This window comes from Mandrillus leucophaeus, unplaced genomic scaffold (genome assembly GCF_000951045.1).
Source record: "Mandrillus leucophaeus isolate KB7577 unplaced genomic scaffold, Mleu.le_1.0 Scaffold172, whole genome shotgun sequence".
In the NCBI taxonomy this organism is placed as follows: Eukaryota; Metazoa; Chordata; class Mammalia; order Primates; family Cercopithecidae; genus Mandrillus; species Mandrillus leucophaeus.
Genome location: NW_012101721.1, coordinates 4,292,230 through 4,314,828, shown reverse-complemented (window position 1 = coordinate 4,314,828; position 22,599 = coordinate 4,292,230). Strand labels below are relative to the sequence as shown.

Genomic DNA, 22,599 nt, shown 5'->3' with positions numbered 1-22,599 from the left:
CACCAAAACCAGATAATACTATATCAAAAAAGGAAAACTAAAGGTCAATATCACTGACAAACATTGATGGAAAAATTCTCAAGAAAATACTACCAAACCAAATTCAACAACACATTAAAATGATCTTTCATCATGGCCAAGTGGGATTTATTCCAGGCATGCTAGGATGGCCCAATATATGCAAATCAATGTGATACATCATATCACATACAAAAACCATATGATCACATCAATTAATGCTAAAAAAGCATTTGATAAAATTCAACATCCCTTCATGATAAAGACCCTTAAAAAAACTGGGTATAGAAGGAATAGACCTCAACACAATAAAAGTAATGTGCCACAGACCCATAGCTAGTATCATATTGAATGGAGAAAAATCTTAAAGCCTGTTCTCTAAGATCTGGAACAAAACAAGCATGCCCAGTTTTACAACTGTTGTCCAGCATAGGATGGGAAGCCCTAGTTAGTGCAATCAGACAAGAGAAACAAATAAAAGCCATCCAAACTGGAAAGGAAATTTTATGGCAATTAGAAAAGAAGAAGTCAAATTGTCCTTGTTTGCAGATGACATGAGCTTGTATTTGGAAAAACCTAAAGACTCCACCAAATAACTATTAGAACTGATAAGAAAATTCAGTAAACTTGCAGGATACAAAATCAACATACAAAAATCAGTAGCATCTCTATATACCAACAGTGAACAATCTGAAAAAGAAATCAAGGAAGTAATTCAATTTATAATAGTTAAAATAAAATTAAATACCTAGGAACAAATTTAACCAAAGAATTGAAAGCTCTCTATCATGAAAACTATAAAACACTGATGCACGAAATTTTTTTCACACAAAAAGGAAAGATATTCCATATTCATTGATTGGTAAAATCAATATTGTTAAAATGTCCATACTGCCCAAAGCAATCTTCAGATTCAATGCAATTTCTATCAAAATACCAATAACATTCTTAACAGAAATAGAAAAAAAACCTAAAATGTATATAGAATCACAAAAAAGACCCAGAAGAGCCAAAGCTATCATGAACAAAAATAACAGAAGTGGAGAAATCACATTGCCTGACTTCAAGCTATACTACAGAGCTCTTGTAAACAAGACAGCATAGTACTGGCATAACAAGAAACACACAGACCAATAGAACAGAATAGAGAACCCAGAAACAAATCCATACGTCTACAATGAACTCATTTTTGACAAAGGTACCAAGAACATACATTGGGGAAAGGACAGTCTCTTCAATAAATGATGCTGAGAAAACTGGCTATGCATATGCAGAAAAATGAAACCACCCCTATCTCTCACCATAAACAAGCATCAAATCAAAATGGATTAAACACTTAAATCTAAGACCGCGAACTATGAAACGACTAGAAGAAAACACTGGGGAAACTCTCTAGGACACTGGAGTAGTCAAGGATTTCTTGACTATAATACATAATCACAGGCAACCAAAGCAAAAATGGACAAATGGGATCATATCAAATTATAAAGCCTCTGTACAGCAAAGGAAACAATCCACAAAGTGAAGAGATAACCCACAGAATGGGAGAAAATATTTGCAACCTACTCATCTGACAAGGGATTAGTAACCAGAAAATGTAAGGAGCTCAAGCAATTCTATAAGAAAATATCTAATAATCCAATTTTAAAGTGGGCAAAAGATTTGAACAGACATCTCTACAAAGAAGACATACAAATGGCAAACAGTTATATAAAAACATGCTCAACCTTATTGATCATTAGAGAAATGCAAACCAAAACTACAATGAGATATCATCTTACCCCAGTTATAATAAAATGGCTTTTATCCAAAACACAGGCAATAACAAATGCTGGTGAGAATGTGGAGAAAAAGGAACCCTTGTACATGTTGGTGGGAATGTAAATTAGTACAACCACTATGAAGAACAGTTTGGTAGTTCCTCGAAAAAACAAAAATAGAACTATCATACAATCCAGCAATTCCACTGCTAAGTATATACCCCCCAAAAAGGAAATCAGTATATTAAAGAGAAATCTGCACTCCCATGTTTATCGCAGCATAATAGCCAAAAGTTAGGATCAGCCTAAGTGTCCATCAACAGATGAATGGGTAAAGAAAATGTAGTACATATACACAATGGAGTATTATTTAGTCATAAAAAAGAATGAGGTCCTGTCATTTGCAACAACATGAATGGAACTGGAGGTCATCATGTTAAGTGAAATAAGCCAGGCACAGAAAGAAAAACTTCACATGTTCTCACTTACTTGTGGGAGCTAAAAACTTAAAACAATTGAACTCATGGAGATAGAAAGAAGGATGGTTACCAGACACTGGGAAGGGTAGTATGTTTGGGAAGTGGGATGATTAATGGGTATAAAAATATAGTGGATAAACAAGATTTATTATTTGATAGCACAACAGGGTGACTATAGTCAACAACAATGTATTGTACATTTAAAAATAACTAGAATGACCAGGTGTGGTGGCTCATGCCTGCAATCCCAACACTTTGAGAGGCCAAGGTGGGAGGATCACTTGAGGTCAGGAGTTCGAGACCAGCCTGGTCAACACAGTGAAGCCCCGTCTCTACTTTAAAAAAAAAAAAAAAGACAAAAATCAGCCAGGCGTGATGGTGGGCACCTGCAATCCCAGCTATTCGGGAAGCTGAGGCAGGAGAATTGCTTGAACCTGGGAGGCGGAGGCTGCAGTGAGCCAAGATCGTGCCACTACACTCCAGCCTGGGCAACAGTGTAAGACTGTCTCAAAAAATAAAAATAACTGGAAATACATAATTGAATGGTTTATAACACAAGGAAAGGATAAATGCTTGAGGTGCTGGATACCCCTTTTACCCTGACGTGTTTAATACACATCATATGTCCATATCAAAACATCTCATATACCCCATAAATATATACACCTATTATGTGACCACAAAAATTTGAAATTTTAAAAAATATCATTTTGAATCAAAACTCTCTGGGAGGAGGAGGAAGAGTTATTCCCATTTATCAAAAAAGGACACTAAGGATCAAAGTGATAAATTAACTTGCTCTAAGTCACCCAGTTAGCACCCAGCTAGAAAATATTATTAACAGTGACTATGTCTTGGAGATGGAATTATGAATTATTATTTTTCTGCTTTTTTATCATTCTATAAAGAGAAATAAGAATATTTTTGAAATACTAAAGTGATATAAATTTCATTTCCCATATGTCATGTTATCCTGCAAGTCCCACCTACCTGATCAACAATATTCATCATTTCAGGTAGAAAGAGAAGTGTTGCTCAGTTTACATGTTCAAACCAGAATTCTAGCCCGCAGAAACAGAAAAGACGTGAAAGCTAACTTGGTTTGCTTTTTAAGGGGAATAAAGGGGGTTTCTAATATCCCTTCATATATCGTAGATCATAAACCAAGAAAGTCAAGTCTGGCCAACTTGACCAGAATCTTACAAAAAGCCAAGGAGTAGACAACAAGATATGGCATTCCCACTACCTAGAGAGGAAAAATGGAAAGCCCTTTGGGCACTGGGAAAACAAGCCCAGAGAGGAGAAAGAAAAAGAGAGGGAGAGAGCACAGGCAGTCATCAAAGAGGTCCTCAATTCTACCCTCCACATCCAAAACTTAGGGAAAGTACAGTAAAAATACCCCAGATAGTTTAAGGCGATGCCAAAACTAAAGGGGGGACTTGAATTTCACTTTCCATTTGGAATTTCGATAACAGAATAACTTGCAGGATATATGATTCCATTAGTCAAGTGGAAAGGATGGCAGAGTTGAACAATACAAAGTGATAGGGGAGGGATATGGAAGAGGAGTGCTGCTGAGTCACATTAGGGTCATCGGCATCAGTAGGAGCCCAGTGGGGGCTCAGTCATTAGTGAGACATGATGGAGAACTTTCCCAAGTTCTCCATGGAAGAGCAACCATCTTCCATTTCCCTTGACTGGAAAACAGGCCCCAAGTTACAAAACCCATAAAAGCATCAATGGTAGATGCAGAAAGAATAGCATCAGACACTCAAAGGTGAGGTAGCATGAGTTACACATCAGCCAGGGTTCCGTGGGAACCAGCAGAGGACGAGTCCTCTTGGGATGGAACTCCTACTATCACGAGGTGATGCAAGCTTCTTTCTCTGCCCAGAGACCAATCAGGGAAAGAGAAGAAGGAAGGGAGTGTGATCACAGCAGTAGGGCAGGGAGAGGAATCCTCTAAGACTTTCCATTTTACTCACAAAAGAAAAGTGGGAGTCATCGGAAAGACACCCTCTTAAACCATAAGAGACTATAGCCTGGGATGGGAAGTTTTACTTTTTCCCTAACACCATCAACAACAGGAACAATATTAAGCCAGACACAGAGAAGTTAGAAACCTATATATCTGAGTTTCAGTTGATCAATTTTAACTCTGTTATGCGTTTTTCCCAAAAACAGCGACCATGTGTTTAGTACTAAGATGTGCCAGGCACTGGGCTTAAGGCCTTGCATTTATACAACAATCTCCTAAGGCAGGTGCTATTATGAACCTTGGATAAAAGAGCAAACGGTGCTTTAGAAAACTTATGTAAATTTGATCAAGATTAGACAGCAAATAAGTGACAGAGCTAAGATTTGAACCCAACGCCAGAATCCTCTCACTCTAACCACTACGTAATACTACCTATATGTTATTATTATACTCATTTTTCAGATGTTTAAAGAGTCCAAATGAGTGACCCAAACAGCGAGTGGCAGAGCTGGGGTTTAAACCAAAGCAGTCTGGCTCAAGATATGTCAGTTGCTATTTCTTGAACAATTTAAGTATTTTCAACAAATCTATTTATTGAAATTGTAAAATCTTACTGTTGCTTTCATAACTTATGTTTATAAGGAATATACAAACTATAGATTAAGGTGTTAGTAAATGAAAAATGAAAAGCAAAGAGAATATAAAGTAAGTTTGGCAAGGTTTCCTAAGTAGAAACTTTATGAATCACAAGCTCTCGGAAGTGAAGGAGGAGTAGAATTATTAGTAGCTGGATGCTGGGAGCAGTGGGAGGAACCTAATTGTTGTAATCCAATGATGAGCAATTACAACTAACAACTGGCTGAAAAAAAATCTCTGTGGATTGTACATTCTCAGATCTCTCAAGGCAACCACACCTCCTACTGGAACAAAGCTTCTTACGGAATGACACACATACAGAGTAGAGTAGTGTTGGACAGCCAAAGTCTTAGTGTACTCAGATTCAAAATACAGTGGTGGAAGGCATGGGATTGACAGATTAGACAATGTGATAGTAGTTGACGGCATTATAGGGCTAAGGTGGCCATGCAAGACCTTAGTAGTTGCAGCTGTATTAACTAAGGCACCTTGCACCTGCTTTCAAACAGGGATGAATAACTGAAGAAACATAATTGGCTGTTACGCAGGGAGGGAGAAAGAGGATATGTAAATGTTGAAAGTATAGTTAAAACTAATGAAAAATATGCTCTAAATCCCAAATAAAAAATCATGTTGGGATTGCTTTGTCTGTAAAGAGGAAATCGCCTAGGAATTTTTTCTGAAATTCTTTCATAAGTACTTAGGGTAACATTGAGACTGAACAGATAGTTCTAGTTGCTTAACTCAGTTTGTTAAACTGCAGTTTTGACAAGGCCAGTGTCTTGAATATGGATCCCAGGTCAGCCAACTGCCTTGTTTTGGAGCTCACAGCTGCATTCCTAACCTCAGCCTCAATGCTGAGGAGCCTATACACTGCTGTGTTTTGTATTTGGATTTACAATAAGCTGTGAACTACTTAAGAGCAGGAAATATATTTTTTTCATCTCTGTATCCTCTCAACCTTGCATAGCTACTGACATAGTACAGGCACTCAATAAATGTGTGCGTGCCAGCCACCACTTGTTCAGGAGCACAAAATGAGAGACTTTAATCCATCTTTTGTACATTTCAGTTGAAAGATGGATTAAAGCCTCTTTCAATTTGTGTGCGGCTATTCTTAATGGTACCTGTGCTATGTTCCTTCAATGCCGAGGTAGGAGAAAAAAATGGTTGAATCTTTAGCTACAGTTACTTGCAAGTGTATAGGAAGGGTGGTATATAAACATAGTGGTGTTGAATATTGCTTATGAGGGGTATTTATTTTACCGGAGAGTGAAAAAGTGAATGAAAAGTACACAATTGAGATGAAGTCCTCAGTTCCCTTTAGAAGGGAGATAGATTTCAAAAATTTGCCAGCAGACAGAATTAAACGCCCATCAATGACCATTTGAAAAGGAAACTGAATTACTACATGGGAGACTTCTACACTGCACCAGTAGATTTACTACTTCCCAAAGGTTTTTAAATTACATGTCTTCTAACTTAACTTTAAAATTCAAGTTTAATTTTATGACTTTCCTTAAATGTGATCTATGTTGTTGTTCTCACCTGGTGTCATTCACCTTTTAGATCTGTATTTTTTATTTTTAAAATTTCACTTCCTTTTTCACAAAAAAAACCATTAAAAATATCTGCCCTCTTCACATGTTCTAAGGAAAGTGCTATCATTGCCATTTTAATTCATCTGAGCCAGTGTACTGCTCTTTTTAGGCAACAGTGCTCTAAATTAAATTATCTTACGTGTTTTAAAACCTTACCCAAATCTGAGATGGGTTCCTTCTCTGTGCTAGGCTTACTTTGAAACCCGTTAGACAATGAGATAGAAATTTCAGGACACCAAGACACAAAAGACCAATCAAAGCTCTCTGATCATTCTTCTCAGGCAACAGTAAGTAACATTCAAATATTACATCACAGTTTTAAGCCTTCTGTCAAAAGTGGGAAACCTCCACCCCACCGCCCCACACTAAGCTAGGAACTCACCTGGTCCTGAGAGTTAAATACCCAAGTTTTGTGGACACAACAGCACAAGGGTTCTGCCTCCTTTTATTCATCCCCTGGGATAGAAATAAAGGGACTTTAACAAACCCAGTCATAACTCTGGTATCTTGTTTGAGGCACGTCCCTCTCTGTCCCATGGTTGAAACATTAGAACAGCAGTCAAGCATCATCTCTAGAGAACCTAGCAAATACTGCCTTCCCTTGTTTTAATAAATATAATTTATTTTCCTGAAAAGGAGCATACTGTTCTGAAGTATCTTAAAATTAAAAAGTCACAAATTAATTATCCTATTTTTTATTATGGTAATTGCAGAGGGATAGGATAGTGGGCTTCGGGCCCATAAAGGGTATTTACTAAAGGTCTCCCACAACAATAAAGTGAATACTTTAACCAATGGTTGCTGTATTAATTAGGATACTTTCAGTTGCTAATGGCAAAAACTTAAGTAAGTCAATTAGCTTAGGTAAGAAAGGTCATTATCACATGACTGGTAAATAAGGGATTCAAAATGACAGCTAAACTCACCTCTTACACAGTGTCATCAGAGCTCATCTCTCTCCATTTTTCAACTTTGCTTCTGGTTGTGCGCCAGCTCCCTTCTTCAGAAAAGCTTTCACATGCAGGAGGAAAGGTGGCTGCCCATGGACCAGATTCACGTCTTTTTAGCTTAGTAACCACAATAGGAAAGAAATAATTTTCTCCCCAACATTCATTTATCTATCCCAGAAAGAAATCTGTATGGGCCATGTGGGTACCCCTGAGCCAATCACTTGGCCAAGTAGACAGATGCATGTGTCTATAATGGTGGGATTATAGATAGGGCGAAGGCTAGACAGTTCCCTGAGCACGACTATATTTATATACCACCCTACTCATATACTTGCAAGATTTAGCAGGTATATGGCCAATACAATCACACATTTTAAAGTGATAGATGCTTTCCTTTGCAAAAAAAAGCTATTGTTTATTTTTCATCAATATTAAGTTTTTAAAAAATTATTATGGAACTAGATTACTTAAAAATCATGTATCTCAAGATGCAAGAAAAACATTCACATCAGGGGAGAAGACATGGACTCCCATTTATCACTCTGAAGAGCTTCTCACTGAAAGATGAATTTTTTTTTTCTTTTGAGACAGGGTCTCACTCTGATGCCCAAGCTGAAGTGCAGTGGCACCATCTTGGCTCAGTGCAGGCTCGACCTCCAGTGCTCAGGTGATTCTCCTACCTCAGTCTCTGGAGTAGGTGGGACTACAGGTGCACACCACCATACCTGGCTAATTTTTGTATTTTTTGTAGAGACAGGGTTTTGCCATGTTGCCCAGGCTAATCTAAAACTCCTGAGCTCAAGCAATCCACCCACCTCAGTCTTCCAAAGTGCTGGGATTACAGGTGTGAGCCACTGCATCTGGCCTAAAAGATGAATATGAATATATCACCCAAGAAATTGACCTGGTAGCGAGAGACAACCCAGTCATTGTCATCACCCTTTCCTATCAATGTTTTCATCTACAGGTCGAAAGGCCATTGAGAGTCTGCTCCTGAGAAGTTCCGACACCAAAGTGCAATGGAAAACATGAGAGATGTCCATTTGGAAGGAGAGGGACTTGGTAGCTTTTGTGGCTGTAATAACTCTCTGATCCTAAAGAATATTTTTTAAGTGCTCAGTGTAAGTGTGACTGGTCCCTGGAATAGAACCATACATGTAGCACTAAGAACATCCACCCTCCAGAAAATGTGATTGGAAAGGATGCTGCAATGTTTTGAATGTGCTTCGGCTAAATTACAAATACAGAAAATCACCAGGGACCATTCTCCATAGGTATTTACATGAATACCATAATCTCCCAGTTTTCCTTGCATCTCCCTAGCTGTTCCTTTTTGGTATCTACTGCTGGCACTTCTTCCTCTTCCTTGACCAAAACATAGTCTGACATTGCTCTGGCTTCCTTCTGGATCTTCTTGCCTTCTCCATCTAGAGACTTTCTTCGGGCAGTGGTATGGTTTGGATGTGTGTCCCCCTCCAAACTTCATGTTGAAATGTGATCCCCAGTGTTGGAGATGAGGCCTAGTGGGTAATGTTTGGGTCATGGGGGTGGACTCCTCACAAATGGCTTGGTGTGCTCCCCACAGTAAGGAGTGAGTTATCTATTAGTTCACAGGAGAGCTGGTTATTTTAAAAAGCCTGACATCTCTCTTGCTCTTTCTCTCTCCATGTGACACATCTGCTCCCTCTTCACCTTCCACCATGATCATAAGCTTCCTGAACCCTTCACCAGAAGCGGATGTCCCCCTATGCTTCTTGTACAGCCTGCAGAACTGTGAGCCAAATAAACCTCTTTTCCTTATAAATTACTCAGGCTTGGGTATTCCTTTATAGCAATGCAAAACAAACTAACACCGTGGGGTCTCATCCATTACCCTCCAATTGCCATCTCCCAGCTGTCCACTTTCAAATCTACATGCAAACTCCAGCCCTCTCTCCTAAGCTTCAAACTGCTGGATCTAACTGCCTACTAAACATCTCTGCATGGCTGTCTCTGTGTCCAAAATATTAACTCTTCCTTCCAATACCTCAGCTCCAACTGCTCTTCCTCCAATGTTCACCATCTCAGGAAATGATACCACCACCCAGCCCATTACTCAAGTCTGAAACCTGGGAGTCATCCTTGATTCCTTCTTCTCCCTCAGCAACTCCTTTCACATTTAAACAATCACAAGATCCTATTTCACTCCTAAATATTTCTCAAATGCTTAGTGACATAGATGTCCCTTCTCTATATGCCCACTAGTCCAACCTACCCTCATCCTTTGCCTAATTACTACAGTAGCTCCCCAAGTCCCTTAAAACGATTCTTGCCCCATCCTTCCACCAATCCATTCAGATCCAATTATACCAATCTCTGGCTTTAAAACATTCAAAGGGTTTATAGCCCAGAGTGTCCAAAAGAAAGTATTGGGACTAATTGCCTCAGAATCCTATAGAGGAGCTTGTTAAAAGTATGGGCTCTTGAGCTGCACCAAACCCAAAGAATCAAAAGCTGTAGGAACAGGCTCAAGGCACTGAATTTTTTATCCTAAATCTTTATTAAGGTTTGCAGGCCCTCCATAATTTGACCTCTTGCAGTTCCAGGTTAGGGCATTTCACAATATTGTCCTATAGATGGCACTTTGTGCTTTTCCATGAGTCACACTCATGGCACTGGCTCCTGCTGGTCATACCACTGGTTAAATGTCTCATTACTGCCGGAACATAAACTCCAGAGGAAACAGAAGCATGCTGTCTTGTTTACCATTTGTCCCCGGCACCCAGGACAATGGGCACAACATCTGACATTCAATATTCATCGGCATTGCCAGAATAAAACAGAACTTAATTTGAAGGGCTTTCTCCAAAGCAGGGTTGGTTAAACGTACCTAAAAATGCCTTCCTTTGATGAGATAGTGAACAAACCAAGAAACGGCTTGGATAACAATAATTGGAGTAAGTTAATTAGTGGCCTGAAGGAGGAAGTTTACTTTTCAAAGTTAAATTACATTTGGAGATTCTTCTCTAGTCTCCAGTGAGATCAAATGAACAGAAATATACTTTGGACCACATTCAAGGAGTTTCTGATTATAAGTACTGTAAGGGGTAAACCCCAATCCAAAAACATAAAAAAAGTAAAATTCTGGTATAAAAAGGGAGAGAAAGTGAAAGAGACCTCCTCTCCCTTTTCCTAGAGCATTTGCTTTAGAAAATTTCTAATTGTAAATTCTTTGAGATGTCTATAAATCTTTTCAAAAGCTAAACAAACCTTCTTGCCAGCTTCACAACCAAGGAATGTCTCTCTCAAGGACCTGGAAACCATCTCTTTGAAATGTAACATCAAGGAAGAGAGTGCCCCTATCTCCTAGACTCCATGAGAGTTAGGTATCTGGCTCCAAATTGTAAGTACCTCTCTGTCACAGAGATATGAGAAGTACTGTCATTCCTTTGGGTAAAAGCAATTACCAAACACAAATGTCCACCCTCATTGCCTGGTGAATCTAGGATGAACTATGTGCGTGTGACAAATGGTGTTGCTACAACCTCTTTCTTACTTGGGGTGGGGGAGGGGGCAGCAGATATAGCAGGAACTCTAGTCCATAGATATTTAGGTATGTTAAAGGTTTCCATGCAACACCGAGGAATGTGAAACTGTTTTACTATTTACCACTCTGTTAAGATCACTCCCATCACCAAAGGCAAAGCAATACTTTACTTATCAAGAACTTTGTCCTTTTTAGCCAAACCAACTTACCATGCTCTAAGAAAAAGACAGGGGTTCATTTCCTTTTATACATAAGTAGGTAACAAAGGTAACCCAATACTTTCATGTTCTAGAATTTTATATAAACAGAATCATGGAGTGTTTACTCCTGGTCTGGGTTCATTCACTCAGCGTAAGTATTTGAAGTTTCACCCATGTTGCTGCACATGTCAGTAGTCCATTCCTTTTTCTTTTTCTTGCAATATCTTTATTATACTATTCATACACTTCTCCTCCCACAGAACTCCATCATTTCAGGTTTACTATTGAGTATTCTTTCCTTTTTTTGTGGAGGGTGGTGTCTTTCTTTGTACCCCCACCATGTTACTAAGGTATACCTGATCTAAATTATACATATTTGCAGTGTACATGTAATGTTTTGATATATGTACACATTGTGAAATGATTAAATTAAGCTATTTAATATATCCATCACCTCACATACTTATTTTTTTGTAGTGAGGGCATTAAATATCCAATATCTTAATAATTTTCAAGTACACAAAACATCATTAACTATAGTCACCATCTGCACAATAGATCTCCAGAATGTTCTCATCTTGTCTAATTGAAATTTGTACCCTTTCACCAACATCTCCCCATTCGTTTTGCCCAAAGTCCTTGACAACCACCATTCTACTCTCTGCTTCTACGAGTTTGACTTTTTGGATTTCACATATGAGTCCATTCCTTTTCATTGCTAAATAGCACTCCATTGTATAAATATACCACAATATATTTATCTAGTCACCTGTGGAAGGACATTTTGGTTGTTTCTAGTTTAGGGCTATTACAAATAAAGCTATGATAAACTCTTATGTGCAAGTCTTTGTCCTAGAAGTAGAATGATAGAGTCATATGGTAGATGTACATTTAATTTCATAATATAATTTAACAGCTTTAGGGGGCTTCTTTTGGTTATAAGCAATTACCTCTTCCACAACCAGTTCATTCTCCCCTCAATACCCCCTACCTCTATACACACACTATTAATATCGTTTAGCTTTGTGTCCCCACCCAAATCTCATCTCAAATTGTAATCCCAGGTGTTGGGCGAGGAACCTGGTGGGAGGTGATTGGATCATGGGGCAGTTTCCTCCATGCTGTTCTCGTGATAGTGAGTTCTCAAGAGATCTGATGGTTTTATAAGGGGCTCTTCCCTTTTGCTTTCACTCTCTCTTTCTCCTGCCACCTTGCGAAGAAGGTGCTTGCTTCCTCTTCGCCTTCCACCATGACTGTAAGTTTCCTGAGGCCTAACCCAGCCATGAGGAACTGTGAGTCAATTAAACAAACCTCTTTCCTTTATAAATTACCCAGTCTCAGGTATTCTTTATAGCAGTATGAAAATGGACTAACACAACTATTATGCTTTGTTTCAACGTAAATACATAAGAGGCTTAATTTTATAACTGGAGGAAGAGGATATATTTGTGGAGAGAGGAACAAAGGTAGAAAGAAGAGGAAGAAATGTTACAATGGGTCTCCTGAAGAGCTAATTTGACTGTACATGTTTATGTGTAATTAATTTGTAACATTATAGACAGATATGTATACAACTTCAAGTCAGGTTTTGCTTAAATGTGTATATCTTTTTATCAATATTTTAAAGCTATTACTACAGGTGGTCCTCACTGTGCGCAGGTTCTGTACACCATTCTAATATGCAGAAATTTCAGTTACCATAGTTTAATTAACACCAGTCCCTCAACAACATGGTTCAAATTTCAGTTACCATGTGAATTAAATATGAGTAACTGCATAAAATATAAACTTCACTGCTAGCTCCTCAGTCCGCAAATCACCATGTAAGTAATAGATGGGCATCGTGATCAGTGACCAGTCACATCATTTCTTCCCGAGTCTGTTGGTGATTGGCTACTGTGTGTGTGTGTTATTCAGTTCAGGCAGAGATGGCCAAGGGTGTAGCTGTGTTACCTCCTGGTCTCCCAGTAATAAATCCAAGTGACATTTTACAAAATTGGATAACTGAAGGAGGGAATTCACCAAAAGATGAAAGTGCAGCAAGGAAACAAAAAGTGATTTCACTGGAAATGACATTCAAACTGAACATAAATGGGGTTACTGAAGAGAGAGCTAACCATGGGAATGTTGGCACTACCACTGTTGGAAAGGCTCTAGATATGCAGCCCGAGGGACACCGAGAAGGCAAACTTACGGATATAAATGAGGAAAGCGGCTGTGGCAAAAAGGATGAAGATGCCCTAGAGGAACTGATGCCAGCAAAAAGTTCACATTAAGGCCAGGTGTGGTGGCTCATGCCTGTAATCCCAGCACTTTGGGAGGCCAAGGTGGGCAGATCACGAGGTCAGGAGTTCAAGACCAGCCTGGCCAACATGGCAAAACCCCGTCTCTACCAAAAATACAAAACTTAGCCGGGCATGGTGACACACACCTGTGATCCCAGCGACTGGAGAGGCTGAGGCAGAAGAATCACTTGAACCCAGGAGGCGGAGGTTGTAGTGAGCAGAGATCGCACAACTGCACTCTAGCCTGGGCTACAGAGCGAGATTCCATCTCAAAAAAAAAAATTTTGTAAAGGTCACAGGACAATCATAATCCTTCCCACTGATTATGAAGATTGCTTTGCATAGTTTTTGCTTGCATGGTCCTTGCTATCATGCAAAACGAGGACTGCCTCAACTCTTTATTCCTCATTAAATAAAATACAAGTACCTGAAACGGTATCTGTCACACAGTAAGTACTCAATATATGTCACCTATTGTTTCAAAGACATTACATACCATTTTTCATCTTTATTGCAAAGTTTCTTTTTTTTATGTCTATACTTGCTGCTCCTATTTTGCTCCTTCCATTCTCTCTCGAAATCATTTCAATCAGGCTTTGTCCACATTCCTTCACCAGAACTGCTCTCATCAAAGTCATCAATCACTGCTGAATGTCTAAATCCAATGATAGCTGTAAGTCTTACTTGATACACTTGACAACAGCATTTAATTCAATTAATCAAGAAAGACTGACTTCTAAACACCAACCTCCCCTGGTTTCCTCCTACCTTATAGGCTGATCCTTTTCCATTTGCTTGCTAGTCACTACTCTCTCTGACACCTAAATGCCAGACATCTAAATGTCAGAGTGCCCTGGGGCTCAACCTTTGGACCTCTTCTCTAACTACAATTACTCCCTTGTTGACCTCATCCATTCTCATGATGTCAAATGCCATTCACATACAGATAGCCCCCAAATCTTTACCTCCAGGTCTGACCTTTCTTCTGAAATCCAAGCTTGTATGTCCAACTATCTATTCTACATCTCTCCTTACGGTGGCTACTAGACAACTGAAACTTAACTGTGCAAAAGCAAATTGATGATCCTTCCCAGACCTCTTCATCTTTCTTTATTTTTTTCTACTTCATAAAGGACACTTTAATTTACTGGAAACCTTGAATATAACTCTCTCTCTCTCTCGCCCCCATCCTTCCTGCCCTCCACCCCACCCCAGCCTTCTCTTCCAACCCAACACTCTCAAACACACACTTAACTCATCAGCATATTCTGTCAACCTCTGAGCTACTCCCATTTTAGAGGTAAAGAAACTGAGCCATGAAAAAGTTATTTACTGGTCTAAGGTCACAGAATTAATTTGCAGCAAAACTGAAATTGAAAACCAGGCAGCCTTGCTTTAGAGTTTTTAAATGGCAATTTCCTCAATTCTAGTCCTCAAGGATTCCAAAATATTGAGGTCTAATTTCCAAAATGCTTTTGATAAAGACAAAACTAAACAATTTCTAACATTTCTTCCAATGAAACAATTCAATAAGTAAATGTATATCTAATACAAAACATAGCTTTGTAAACCAAAGCATAGTCTATAATGAAGTTTTTCAGTTTTATAACCTCTGTGTTTGTATATATTATTCTTGAAAATTGAGATCTTTTTCTGTTTCTTAGTTTGTTTTTTAAAAATTCACAGTGTATCACATTTTATCCATTATAACAGAATGCCCTAGCTAAAAGTAAATTCCAATTTTTTGGAAACCTTGAGGACTAGAAGTAAGGAAATTTGTTATTTAGAAACTACAGGTAGTTTTTATTCTTCTATAGAAATAGATGATTGAAATCACCTTAACACACTGATTGTTGTGGCAAAAACACTCTTTTGTGTTGCAAAGATGAGGCAAAGAACTTGTTCTCAAAAAGAAAATGTTGAAAAAATGAAAAGCAATTTTCTCAGCAAGGAGGCAAGAAAACTGGATAAGCTTGATCTAATCTAATCTGATTTAATCACTATCCCAAGACTGACTTGGGGACAGTGGTATTTGGGGAGACCCTCAGAAAAATCGTGACAACCTTCATCATCTAATAATATTTATTTTCTCAGAGAAAGAGATGAAATGAGTAGATTGTAATTGTTGTCTGTTATTATTCAGTTATAGCAATGCCTATGTGTCTCTTTCCCAGATTTTATCCTTCAACACTGAAGGATGAAAAAAAATTGCACTTGAAAATCACTTGCTCAAAAACCTCTTTGAAGACTATACTGGCATTTTTATTAGAAACACATATTTAAAACAAAACAAACCCCCACTTCATTTCCCAAACAAGGAAAGCCAGTTATGATAGGATGACATCATGAACGCATATGTTTGCCATGAGAAGACAAGAAAAGTCTTCACTTGCTTCATTTGAAACAGTTGTCTGCCATTAGGTAGAACATTCATGATGGAGATTAGTGCTTTTATAAAAGAGACCACAGAGAACTAGTTCTTCCTTCCACTATGTGAGGACCAGCAAGAAGTGGGCCCGTGTCAGACACCAAATCTGACAGCACCTTAATCTTGGACTTCCCAGACTCTAGAACTGTGAGGAATAAATCTCTGTTGTTTATAACCCACCCGGTCTATGCTATTTTGTTATAGCAGCCTGCACAGACTAAGATATAGTCTCATCATTCTTTAGAACAAGCTTGTCCAATCCACAGCACGTGGGCCACATGAGACTCAGGATGGCTTTGAATGTGACCCAATACAAATACATAAACTTTCTTAAAACATTGTAAGATTTTTTGCGATTTTTTTTTAAGCTCATCAGCTATATTAGTGTTAGTGTATTTTATGTGTGGCCCAAAACAATTCTTCTTCTTTGAAAGCGGCCCAGGGAAGTCAAAAGATGAGACACTCTTGCTTTAGGACAATTAAAACAGTGGGAGAGGGCTAGACCAAGCCAACAAATACAACTCTGCAGTTTGTGCTCAGTATGTGTTTCATGTATTCTGTCTTCCAAGTCTAATGTGAGATTGCTTCAGCCCAGAGGAAGGTGTGCCTCCTTGCAATTTGCACACAGACTCTGTATATGCTAGAAGTAGCCATGGGGCTAGAGGCGAAATGTTGTTTAGCATCATCTTTTATTGGGAATCAAATTTATTAAACTCTTTGGTTTATCTTGATGCCCTGAATTCTCCAAATAATAGGGGATTAAAGGGATCAAAGTAATGCTAAGACCAGAAAGTGGGAGTTACTCCTAATTTTGGCAAACCTGTAAGATAAAGTATACACTACTTCTGGTGTTTTAGGGGGATTGGTTGCTTGGTTTTTTACTTTTTGCTTTTATTCTATTTGGTCCCTAGGAAACATAACACTTCCTCAAAGGTATCATGCCCCAGTAATTTAGCTAAGATTTTCTATAGGCTGATTATCATATACGTCATTTACCAAGGCTAGCATTAATTACTGACAAGACGTTTGGAGGAGATAACCCAAGGTTCAATACCAACCAATGGGAAATGACCATTGGCAGCAGCTGCTCTGCTGCGTTGATTAAACGGGCTTTCTTGACTATATTAGAATGAGATGAGGACACGGGGGTTTTCTGTGCTTCTTGTTGTTTACACTTAATTTCCAGTGTTATTGTGTTATGTGTCCCAAATCAAGAGTTTATATATGGCTAATAAGGTCAATTTTTATAAATGCTCCATAGATCTTTCAAGAATCCTTAGCCTTTAAATGAGGGTATATTATTAATTCTATTATTTATACCCTTAAATGTGTTTTTGCATACTTGATCTGTAAAAATCTACTAGTGTTTTTCAACAAATGGTGCTGGAAGAACTAAATACCCACATGCAAAAAGTGAACTTCAAATACCTCACACCATATACAAAAATTAACTCAAAATAGATTATAGATCTAGAGTAAAACCTAAACCTATAAAACTTGTAGAGGAATAAAAAGATGAAATCTTTATGCCTTTGGCTGGGCAATGATTTCTTGGATATGACACCAAAAACCTGATCTATTAAAGACAAAAATGATAAACTGAACTTCATGAAAATTAAGACATTCTCTTAGAAAGACACTGTTAAGAGAATGAAAATACAACCCAGGCTGGGAGAAAAGATTTGCCAATCACAAATCTTATAAAGGACTGGAATCCAGAATATAAAAACTTCCAAAATTCAGTAAGAAAACAAACAACTTGTCATGGTTAACTTTCAAGTTTTAACTTGGCTAGGCCATTGTACTCAGTTTTTGGTCAACCAGTAGTCTAGATGTTGCTGTGAAGGTATTTTTTAGATGTAATTAACATTTAAATCAGTAGACTCTGAGTAAAGCAGATCACTCTCCATAATGTAGACAGACCTTCTCCAGTCAGGTGCTGGTCTAAAGAGGAAACAGGGAGGTTGCCTGAAGAAAAAGAAATTCTGCCTCCAGCCTTTGGACTTGAGACAGCATCATCTCTTCCCAAGGACTCCAGTGGCCAGCCCGCCCTACAGATTTTGGACTTGCCAGCCCCCACAATAATGTGAGCCAATTCCTTAAACAAGTACCTCTCTCTGTGTGTACACACACACACACACACACGTCAATTCTTTTTCTCTGGAGAACCCTATTACACACCCAATTTTTTAAATGAGCAAAAGATCTGAACAGACATTTCACCAAAGAAGATATACAGATGACAAATAAATACATGAAAAGATACTCAACATCATCAGTCATTTGCATTAGGGAAATGCAAATTAAAATACAATGAGACACCACTATACACCTATTTAAATGTCTAAAATCCTAATGAGTAAGCATATTAAATGTTGGCGAGGATATAGAGTAACAGAAACTCTCTCACATAGCTGGTGAGAATATAAAATTGAACAATAACTTTAGTAAACAGTTTAGCAGTTTCCTGAAATGTTAAACTCATACTCACCATATAACCCAGCCATTCCATTCGTAGGTATTCTTCCAAGAGAAGCAAAACATATGTCCATACAAAGACTTGTTCATGAATGTTCACAGCATCTTTATTCATAATAGCCAAAAATAGAAACAACCCAAATGTCCATCAAAAGGTAAACCGATAAACAAATTGTTGTATATCCATACAATGAAATGCTCCTTAGCAATAAAAAGGAATGAACTGTTGATACTTGCAAAAACTTGGATATCACAAAATAAATATGCTGAAAGAATACATACAAAACAAAGAGTATATGCTGTATAATTTCACTTATATAAAACACCAGAAGATGCAAACTCATCTATAATGACAGAAAGAAGATCAGTGGTTGACTAAGAATTGGAGAAAGGGCAGGAAGGGGGTGGAAGGAGGGATTACAAACAGGCACAAGGAAACTTTTGGAATGGTGGAAATGTTCATTATGTTAACTATGGCATTATTTCACAGGCATAGACATATATTGAGGTGGGCAAATCACGAGGTCAGAAGTTTGAGACCAGCCTGGCCAACATGGTGAAATCCCATCTCTACTAAGAATACAAAAGATTAGCTGGGCGTGGTGGGGGATGCCTGTAATCCCAGCCACTCAGGAGGCTGAGGCAAGAGAATCACTTGAACCTGGGAGGCGGAGGTTGCAGTGAGCCTAGATTGCACCACTGCACTCCAGCCCAGGTGACAGTGCAAGACTCCATCTCAAAAAAAAAAAAAAAAGTATGAAATTTTATAATTCAAATTTGTGTAGTTTATTGTATGCTGATTATATTTCAATACAGCTATTCTAAAAAAAAGCTAGCACTATATTTAAATTACTCCTTACATTCTAACAGATTTTGTTTTATATATTTCAGGGTTATAGTATTTAGTGTCCAAAGTTTTATGACTATTTTCATTGTGAATTATGCCTTTTTGTTAAAAAATTATCCTCTCTGTAAATCATTTCACCTTAAATGTTATTTAGGCTAGTAGTAATGTAACGACTCTTCTCTGGAACGTTTGCATTTTTCGAACATGCATATTTCCCTTTGGCCTGGAGTCTCCATCAGATATGTGACACTGGGCAAGTTACTTATCTGCCTCCATTTCCTTACCTGAAAGATGAGCAGCTTTCAAAGGGTTGCTTTGAAGATTGAATGAGTTAATATTTATTAAATATTTGAAACAGGGTTTTGTAATCTTGACACTATATTTGGGGACTGATAATCTGTTGTGGGGACTAGCCTGTGTATTTTAGAATGTTCAGTAGAATCCTTGGTCTCCAACCTACTAGATACCAGTAGCAGTCTCCTCCCAGTTGTGCCAACAAAAATATCTCCAGACATTTCCAAATGTCCCCTGGGGGGCAAAACCACCTCAAGTTAAGAACCAATAATTGAAAACAATCTCTGGGAGGTAATAAAGGCTACATAAGCATTTGTTAAATAAGTGTTCCGTGGCAATTATTATGTGACCCTTTCTCCTTTCTGGGCCACTAGCCACTGCACCATGCAAAAACCCAGTGGTATGTCTGAAGTCCCATTGCCACAGACTACTACTTGATGTGGCCATACTTACCCTGGGGTCTCCCAGCCCACTGCTTCAGATGCTGTAGATTCTTAGCACAGAGAGCCCACTTTCTGTACCAAGCTCACCCCACCTCTAGCTCTCATCCCTCTAAATCAAACATGTCCAACCTGTGGCCCAGAATGGCGTTGAATACAGCCCAACACAAATTTATAAACTTTCTTAAAACATAACGAAACTTTTTTGCAATTTTTTTTTTTAGCTCATCAGATAACAGTAGTATTAGTGTATTTTATGTGTGGCCCAAGATAAATCTTCTTCCAGTGTGATCCAGGAAGGCCAAAAGATTGGACTTCCAGCCTTGCTGTAAATGAAGGAGTATTATTAGGTTCTCCCATAATTTCTTCTACTTGTTTCTTGGGGATCTGTTTTTTTGTTTTGTTTTGTTTTGTTTTGTTTCTTGAGATAGGGTGTCTCTCTCTCACCCAGGCTGGAATGCAGTGACACAGTCTCAGCTCACTGCAACCTCTGCCTCCCAAGTTCAAGTGATCCTCTGACCTCTGCCTCCCAAGTATTTGGGACTACAGGCGCACACCACCACACCCAGCAAAATGTTTGTATTTTTTGTAGAGATGGGGTTTCACCATGTTTCCCAGGCTGGCCTCCAACCCCTGGACTCAAGCCATCTGCCTGCCTCCACCTCCCAAAGGGCTGGGACTACAGGCATGAGCCACTGCACCCACTAAAAGTTTTGAAAAAGCAACATTGCAGGCCAGTTCCAATGTCCCCTTTCGGCATAACTCCTCCTGTGTGACAGTAAGTAGATGAACCCTGGTACTGAGGCATACAGATAGCCTTCTTCCCTATTTCCAGGGCTCATTTAGGGTTGGTCCTATTTGGGGATCATCTTAAGTAGTTCGGGGAATGTGGGGAAGTCTGTGGAGGCTTAGCTTACGTATTTCCTAGGCCTCTATCCTTGATATTTTTAGGACTAGATCTCCTTCAGAACTGACCTTTTCTTCCCAAAAAGAAAAAATTTAGCTTTTCTCAGTCAAAAATGTGGAACAAACTGGATTTTACTAGAAAAACAATGTACTTAGGAACTCTTGGTAGGAACTAAAACATGTTTTTAAAAATCCTGCAAATTTTTTACCACCACAATATAAAAATGCTAACAGTTTATAGATTTATTAATAAGTTAAATCCCTGAATCTTTGACCCTTGACAAACATCAGTGTTATGCTTTCACTACAGATAGATGTTTTCCTTTGGATTGCCTGATAAAGTATACACAGTATATTGAAGTCGCTTGAGATAAAATTCTGCAAGGAGTCAGAAGGTTATAAATGCTTGACATACTTAAATTTAGGATCACTATTGTATCATAAGGGAGATTATATTTCACAGCTATCTGTTGTCTGGAAGCTGTCTAAAGAGATGTGTTATTTGTCGACTTACGGAACTGGCAAGGATCAGAGCTCACATGCTTCAGCCTCCTACTCAATTCTGCAATCGGGGCCACATCATCACTGCCAAATGACCATCTTCCCCCTGCAATAAAAGAAGACTAAACTGCTCTACATGAAATAAGAAGAAAAGGCTGGGAATATTTGCTCCTGAAGAAGAGGAAGAAAAGATGATAGGTAAAAAAAGAATAAGTTGAAATTTTAAAGCCAGTTCCAAACTGGGGAGAAGAAAACTGCAACAAGGAATGATACCATCCTAAATATACAAACTGGTTTTACAAATTAATTTTTGAAAAAAAAAAAAACAAAAACAAAAACACTACTCTCACAATAGAAAATTAGTAAAGGACATAAATAATTCATATAGAATGAAAATTGGATTCTCTCTCTCTACATGTTAACTTCTCTCTGAAGTTAACAAGTAAAGGAATAAATGTAACAGAAAAAAATATATCAAATTGCCAAAAATTATTTTTAAACATTATCCAATGCTGCTCACCAGGGGAAAAGGAAATGGGCACTCTCTTACACTGCTGGTGGTGGTATAAATTAATACTAAACACTACATATAAACACAAAATCATAGTCTATTCTGTAATAGCATTATGGTTACAATACTAAGAAGGCTTGGGTGTTCAAAAATAGAGATAGTAAAATCAAGACTGTAATAGAGAAAGGAAGAGTAGAGAGTTACAGGATTGCAATACCAAAATTATTTTCACTGCGGAATTTCAACAAATTCATCTAAGTACCTTTTCTTTTTTCAAGCTACAAATAAATTTATTCAATAACTGTCAGGAAAATTACCTTCATACAGACTACATCTTCTGAGTCTAATGTAGCACTATTATAAGACAAAGAGAGAGATCAATTGAACAATCCTATATGCCTGAAAACTAAAATAGTCTACTAAATAATACTTGTTTTAAAGCATGAGGGAAATTTGTTAAAGACTTCAAGCTAAATAAAAGCATTACCTGAAAAATTTATGGGCTGCAGCTATAACTAGATGTACAGGGAAACATTTTGATATTAATAACAAAACAATAAATAATAAACATTTGTTGAGTATTTTCTATGCGCCATGCAGTTGTTAAGTTCTTCATACATTATCACATTGACAGTTTTAAATTTATTTTTTATTCATTTTTTAGGGACAGGGTCTTCCTATATTGCCCAGGCTGGCCTTGAATTCCAGCGTTCAAATGATCCTCCTGCTTCAGCTTCCCAAGTAACTGGGACTATGTCATT

General features: G+C 38.1%; 1 pseudogene; it reads left to right on the top strand.

Annotated features, from left to right (window-relative positions):
* Window positions 1-16,994, top strand: part of LOC105537453 — a 37,170-nt pseudogene extending 20,176 nt beyond the window's left edge.
* The last annotated feature ends 5,605 nt before the right edge of the window (window positions 16,995-22,599 follow it).